Below are 8,041 nucleotides of genomic sequence, written 5' to 3'. Positions count from 1 at the left end.
GTCAGGAGGGCTTAAGAACAACCACATGCTCCTTCCACTAAAACTTTATCACCGAGTCTGGCCCATCTGCAGACTCTGTGCTTTTCTTTCTCTCAACAATTTAATTGTCCTTTCCAACAGCCTGGCTTCTTTGTAACAGCTCCTTGTTTTAATCAAGACTTATGATTGTAAGAGACAGAAACCCAAATCAAATAGCCTTAGGCAAAAAGAGAAATTAATGTCACCAAGATTCCAAGGAGGGGATGAGTAATAACTAGGCCTTAAATATAACTGGTCTTTGAGTCCCTGGATTCAATTGTTTCTTAGGCCATAGGGCAGGCTCTCATTGGCCCAGCCTGGGTCAGCTGTGGCCGAGGGGGCAGAAACCAAATGGGAGGAATGAGGGAGAGAAGCAATTCCTAGACAAAAGGGATTGCTGTTTGTACAAAAAATGGGTAAGGTTGCTGGGGAGCAGTAAAAGCAATCTATCTATCAAACCTCCTATTTTTCAGATCTTCCTGTATATGCCTGAATCTCTATAGAAGAGGTTCATATTTTCTGCCACAAATCTTCTCCGCCCTTGAAAATCTGGAATGTGGTTAAATAGGGGGTTTAGAAAGTTACATCCCTTGCTGGTGTGCTGAAGTCTTAGCTCCAGTCTGACAAGAACTCTGCTATATTAGACTTTTTGTTGTTGTTGTTCTTCAGCTAAGACAGCAGAAGAGATGATTTATTGTACATGTTACATTGGGCCACAATTGAGAACAGAACTAGTCCAGAATGCAACAGGCCCAGGGAAAAGGACCAAAAGGGACTGCTTTGGTACAATCAAGGTGGATCTCTCAGAGGTCTTCGTGGAAGTTGGACAATGTTGGAAGTTCTAGGTCTATTGAGAGAGAAGTTCGAGACAGTAGCCTGCAGTCAACAACTTGTATCAGCATCCCCGGCCTCTGGCATTCCATATTTCTGCTCCCCAGGTCTCCATGGGTGAACACACTAATGGTTTACTTGGACCTCTGCCTCATCTTTCTTCTTTTGCACTTCAGCCTGCGCATTCGCTTCTTCCTCCACTTGTCTCTCATGGTGTGGAGGTTCTGAGCAAGATGGTGCTAAGGCCGAAAGAGTATATTAGGCTTTATAATTTTGGTTGTGAAATATGCTGGATTGATCCAGATTCCACAGAGTGCAACAACTCACCCCCATGCCCGGCCAACCTTCCCATCTTTCTCTCTTCCCTAGGTTAGTAAATGGCACCACAGATAATTCCATTGCCCCGTCTAGAAACCTGAGGCTCATCCTTCATCCTTCTTTCTCCCCCTGCCAAGTCTACCTCCTAGATATCTCTCCAGCCCCAACTGCCACCATCCTGGTCCAAGCCACCATCATCACTCTCACCTTGCTGCCCTCAATCTATGCCTCACCAATCAATTTTCCACCTACAGCCAGCAATCTCTTTTAAAATACACACACACACACACACACACACACACACACACACACACACACACACACAACTGCTCATGTCCCTCTTCTACATAAAGCTTTAGTAGCTTCCTAATACTATACTTCGTAACTTCTCAGTATGGCTAATAAGCTCTCCACACCACCATGCTTGACCTCCTGCCGATCTCCCCTGAACGCCTGCCGCACGGTTTCCCTGACTCTCTCATCTTCAGTAACAGATTTCTTCCAGTTTCTCAAATGAGCCACACCCTCTCCCACTTCCATTTTTTCACGTCTGGAACACTCTTCACCCAACTAAGTCCTACTTAATTCAACTTAAACATCACGTCCTCTGGAACCATCCTGGGCTCCCTAGGCAGTTTATGTTTTCCTCTCTTACATTCCTGTGGCATTTAGGTCCTGCCATTCAAAATATATGTCCCATCTGTAATTGTCTGTGCCTGTCTTCCCCTCTCAAACGAAAGCTTCCAGTGGGTCAGGACCTTTCTTGACTTGTTTGCCTCTGTATCCCCAGCACCTACCATGGGGCTTAATGCATAGCAGGTCTACAACAAAAGTTTATTAAGTGCTGGAAGATACATCTATTGTCTTTTTTTGTCTTTTTTCTTTTGAAATAATTTCAAGTTTACAGAAACATTACAATAGTATGTAGAACTTTTGTATACCCTTTATCCAGATTCATCAGTGGTTAACTTTTGCCACATTTGCTTTTATTATTTTATATTTATATAAATTTACATATCTTTTCTGAGTCATTTGAAAATAACTTGTAAATACCATGCTCCTTTTTCGCTGAAGATTTCAGTGGTATTTCCTAAAAATGACAACATTCACTTAAATGATACCCAGTAAGATTATCAAAATGGGGAAAGTTAACAAAGACACACGGACTCTAATTCAAATGTGTGTTATTTTTTAGAGAAGTAGAAAGTACTGGATTAAGTACAAGCACTCACAGCCATCTCCTCTTCTCCTTCCTCCCCCTTTGCCCTTGATCAGGGGTCTCCTCAAAAATTCAAGTTGTGTTTGGGTAGGCTGTGCCTTGCTGGTTGTCTGACTTTCCCTCTGTGCCCCTCACTTGCAACAATAATTTCTCTGCTCCCATGTCCATATCTTGCCTCACTCGTAGTCCTCTGTTGGGAGGCTGGAACCCTCTTGAGCAGGATGCCTTTGTTTCACGAGGTCTTGGTGAGAGCAGGGAGCCCAATCCACCAAAAGTGAGAGTTGGAAGGAAAGGGAAAGGACCAGAACGGGGAAGATGGCTCCTAGGACCCCTAATCATGCATGGGCATCTCAGTGCCACAGAGAAGGGAAGCACAGAAGCTGTGGAAGCAGAGTAAGATTTGCACACCTTGGGTCCTGGGACCATCCTGCTCAGCTGAGCAGAATACCAAACAAGGGTGTCTCGGAGCTGCACTTCACCTCAGCCAGGCAATCGACAGGAGAAGCAGCGAGCGAGACCGACAGACTGTCACTGGCAAAATGAACTGTCACCTCCCATTTTTCAGAGGCATAGCGGGATGAATTGCAGCCTTGAACCGTGCGGCCCACTGCTGATTGAGTTCTGCTGTCTTAGAACCCCTTCGAACAAGGCGAGTTCATTTCAGACTGACGTCCCACCGCTTATCAATTTAGCAGCCAGTAAAATTAACCACTTCAGAGCTGATTTTCTCCCTCCCCTGCTTGGATTCTGCATCTGAGAAAGGTCACCAAATAAATCTCCTTGGGTTCTGCTAGCATAATATGCAGCTTGGAGATGAGGTCTCAAAGAGGAAGCTGAGCCAAACATAGCCCAGGCCCAAAAGGTTGACAAGGCCCTGGCAGTCGCCTGAAAATGGTGGTGGTATAATAAGCCAGGTTTTTACTTGCTCTGCTCCTGCCCACATGAGCAACTTCTGCTGCCAAGAGCAATAATATAATTGGGTAGCATTGGGTGGCTGAGAATGGAGGTGCTACAGAAGACCCCCTAGTCTTTCTACAGAGAGCTCTATCCACCATTTAGCTTTACATCCTCAGGGCCCTACACATAGTAGGTGCCCAATAAATGTCTATTAAACCAAACAAGATCTGATATTTGTTTTGGTATCAATGATTAGCTTAGAAAGTTCAAACAAATTAGCATGGACAGGGCCTAGGTGAAGGGGAAGGAAAAAGGAATACTTATACAGGGACATCTTGACTGTCACCAGCGTTTCATTGGGACCCAAACAATGCTAGAGGCCCTCTCGCAAGTTGAAATGCAGCTCTTTGGAGCAGAGTAGGAAGCCCACCAGAGCAGAGTCCTCCATCCCAAGAGGGAAGTGTCCTATTCCTGCCCCCCAGCACACCCCACTTCTGTTCATAAAGGCCTTTCCAGTGGGTCTACTCAGTAAATCTTAGGGCTTCTCCTCCCCTCTGCATCTAGGGCACTGGTATTGGTTTCCCAGCTGCTAAAACAAATACTGTACCATGGGTTGGCTTAAATGATGGGAATTTATCGACTCATGGTTTTAAGGCTAGGAGAAGTCCAAAATCAAGTCATCAGCATGGGGACACATTCTCCCCAAAGACTGCAACATTCTGGGGCTGGCTGCCGGCGAGCCTAGAGTCCTTGGCTTTTCCACCACATGGCAATGCACATGGCAGCGTCTTCTTTTTCTTCCAAGTTCTGTTGACTTCTAGTTTCTAGCTGCTCCCTGTGATTTCTTTTCCTGAGTCCAATTTCCTTTGCTTATAAGGACCTCGGCCATATTGGATTAATCGCACCCTCATTCAGTTTGGGCACACCTTAATTAATAATATCTACAAAGGTCCTATTTACAAATGGGTTCACACCCACAGGATCAGGGGTTGGGACCTGAACATGCCTTTTGTGGGGGGACATGAGTCAATCCCCAACAGACCCAAATGATTTTCTCAACTCCCTTTTGAACTTCCCACCAAGGGAAATACGGACACAACTGAACCATTCTTAGGATGATTTTAAGGTTTGGGCTCCCAGACACTCTCGGCTTCTGTCTGGAAACGTCTACTTCTCACCAAATGGGGCCCCCTTCAAAGGGACAGAGGACAGCTGATTCCCTTCGGAGACTATGCTCATCCTAATGGATTATTCCTGGGTTTTAAATAGAGGCTTTTACCCCTACACCTGAATGAAAAGACCTAATTTTCAAATCTGGTTCTACCCTCCCTAGCTATGGATCAAGAGCAAATTATTTATCTGATCCTCATTTTCCCCATCTGTAAATAGTTGTTAAGACGTTCAAATGACTTCACAGACATGAAAGCCTTAATAAACTACAAAGTTATGTACAGATATTGGGGTTTAATCTTTAATCATTTTAGTCTCAGCTATGAAAGAAAAATATGAGAATAAATGCCGTACAGAATCTCAAAATTTAATCCAGCAATTCTACTTCTATGAGTCTGTCCCATAAAAACATTCACACATGGGCAACGAATGTATGTGTGAGGAATTTTACTGCAGCTTTTTGAAAAATTGGAGACAACTTAAATGCTATCAATAGGAGACTGGGTAAATGAATTATGATGCATATATGCTAGACAACACTGTGCAGTAGTTAAAAAGAATAAGATAAAGTAAATAAAAAACTCTTACAGTTGTTATAGACAGGCATCAATGTCAACTTTTATCAATTAACAGGCATGGTTATCACATCATTAGATACTTGAGTGTTCATTGTCAGGAGTGATCATAGAAAAATATGTCCAGCTAAACCTTAGGGAAATAACCTAGGCTTTAAACAAAATGGATCATCTTACCTATAATAGTTGCATTTTCATTTACTATATTATGGACATCTCTTTATGTTAGTACTTTTCCTTTTATAATTTTAAAAAATTTACGTGGATAAAAATATAGGCCACAGATTAGATAGTTCTCTGGGTTATCTATTGAGAAAAGAAAGGAGATTTGTAGGTACCTTAAGTGCATTCTCAGGAACACAAATCTATAATGTTCTCACTGCATAAGGGCAGCCTCCTGTTACAAGTTTAAATAGCCCTAAACCAGGAATCAGACATCCAACACTCTTGTCCCAGCTCTACCATTAACTCACTGTATAGCATCAACCGGATCACTTATCTAGGCCCCAGTTTCCACATCTGGAAAATGAGAATGTTAAACTACATTTTCTCTAAGGCCCCTTCAAGCTGAAAATTCTGTGGCACTATGAAATCACTTTCCAAAGATTCAGTAAAGGATGTTTATATATAATAATAGTCTCTGGTGGTTTCTGCCACCAACAGGAAGACTTTAACAAGGCCTTAAATACACATATGCAGAACAGTATACTAAGGATTTTTAGTTCCTGCCCTGAAAGAACCTGTAATTTAAAAAAGAAAATAAGACAGATAAGTTGAATCAATAGAAATACAGGTGTATCAAGTTTACAAAAGAATTGTGCAAAATAAGATCATTGGATTAGAGCAGTAAAACTGGAAAACTTCCTCAGACGGGATCACAAGCTACTTCAGGGGTGCCCCCTCCTCACCCTTGGTTTAATCAGGGTAGCTCTGCTTTCTTCTGCATTATGCATCTAAGAAAGATTTCCAAAGAAATAGGATTGCTACAATAAAAATTTGTAAACCACTGGCCTAGATGATTTCTAAGGTCAGGTCCATCAACACTTTCCCAATTCCAAGATTCTACATTATATCGAAAGTAAGTTTTTATATTCTGCATTCAGTTTTGTATGTACATAGGAAATTATCTTTTCCTGTAAAAAAAGGTTAATTCTCCTGTAAAACAAATAATTATTTTGTAATAAGAATAATGAACCCTAGATATATCTGTTTAACACATTCAGATTTTCCTAACCTGAGTTTTCTGAAAGCAAGGCACAGTAATAATTATAGAAAAAAAAACTTGGATGGGAACATGTGGTAGACAAAGTGGCTACAAGAAAGATTTATAAGATCCCCAGAACGCCGTGGAGAAGCTGTTGGTTTCATTAGTGAGGCAAAACGACACTGAACTGGAACTAGAATTCCTGGGCTCTACCACTAATTTAGATAATTTTTGTTTCATAGAACACATCTCAGAAAATTAAGACCAATGATACATGGTAATTGCCACGATTGCGAAGTACTCTCCATGCATTACTGTATTTCATCTAATGTTCCCAACTCCATGCGACAGGTATTATTGTCTCTCCATTTAGAAACAAGAAAACTGGAAGCAGGGATGGTAATTCAAGGCCACAGAGCCAGGGTTCAAACCCAGGGAGTCTGACAGCGAAAGCTGGTGCTGTCAGCCACCATGAGCCCTGCCCCCTGTCGTTATTGGTGCCCCTAGATGCTGAGTAGACAATTTGACCTTCAACGGCCAAAGGTTCAAATGAGACCCTGCCTCCAATTCCTCTATAAATTCATTTTGCCTCATTATCCTTCCCTTATCAAGGCTGGTCCTAGATTTAAAAAAAAAATTGTTATCAGATAGCCACAGTTTTTTTCACCCTCCTCTATTAGCAGCTCCTTCTTCATACCAGGAAGGAAAGCAGTATGGCCTCAAGGAAATTTGTTCTAATGCTTCCAAGAATTGACCACTCCTTCTCTTCTGCATGCACTAAAGAAAAATGTGTGTGTATAACAATTTACTGTCCATTTTACATTTGATCCTCCTCTTCCCCAACTAGATTGTATCTGCCTTAGGAACAAGGACAAATTTTTCTTCATCTTTGTATCAACACCTAACGTAGCGCCCAGTGTGAAATGAAGGCTTAATAAATGTTTATTTCTTTGAATGTATGAATGAAGTACAGTCATGCTGCCCCCAAGCTTCCCAGTGCATCCTACTGTAGCATCTCACCTCGTTTTGCCCTCCTTGGGAATGCCTTCTTCCCATTAAACTGTTAGTCCTCGTCTGCCTTTCTCCCCCAGATCTGCTCTCTGTCCTCCAAAAGGATAAGAAGCTAGCTAATTTCATGTGTAATCAGTGCTAATGAGGTTGACTGGGGTTAATATAGTAATGTACTACTTCTTATGATAACGTATTTTCATTTTAACTAGAGACAATTCCTTGATCTAATGGAGCCATTTCTAATGGTGAATGCAATACGCCAGATTTCAGGGTAAGCGAGGGTTTGGAAATAGTTGGCAAGAGGGTTTTGTCTTTTTGTTTTGTTTTTTGTTTTGTTTTGTGTGTGTGTGCACCATCCCTGGAGGTACTGCAATACTAGGTCGATGCGTGGAGTGTACCAAGCAACCTCCATTTCCATCTCCCTGCTCCAAAAACCCATTTAACTTATTGTCCTTGGATAGAGGATGTATCAGATATTAAACTAAGAACAGATACTACACGTGATCTTAGCCAAAAGGTCAAGAAGCGATGGTAAGAGAGTTTTAAGAACCCCTATATAAGGACCCCCTACAATCATGTCACTCACCCACTTGTATAGAAGATCACAGAATCAAAACAGTAAAGCACATATATACTAGCACTGAGAGTACATGTGTGTTCTATGCTGGTCAGATGAGCTGACCAAAGAGATGAACTCTGATCTGCCACAGGAGCCTGGGGTTCTCCACTGACCTTCAAACCAGGTCAGTGTCACCTGCAAGATGGACTCTCCCAAGCTAAAAAGAGCCAGTGAGAGAT

At 42.1% G+C, this 8,041-nt stretch overlaps 1 non-coding gene across 1 annotated transcript; it reads right to left on the bottom strand.

Annotated features, from left to right (window-relative positions):
- Positions 1-7,585: 7,585 nt before the first annotated feature.
- LOC119515049 lies at positions 7,586-7,773 on the bottom strand. Its single transcript, XR_005212945.1, has one exon. It is a non-coding gene; the product is annotated as a U2 spliceosomal RNA (small nuclear RNA).
- Positions 7,774-8,041: the final 268 nt, after the last annotated feature.

This window comes from Choloepus didactylus, chromosome 18, assembly GCF_015220235.1.
Source record: "Choloepus didactylus isolate mChoDid1 chromosome 18, mChoDid1.pri, whole genome shotgun sequence".
NCBI lineage: Eukaryota > Metazoa > Chordata > Mammalia > Pilosa > Megalonychidae > Choloepus > Choloepus didactylus.
This window is presented reverse-complemented; position numbering and strand designations above follow the sequence as displayed.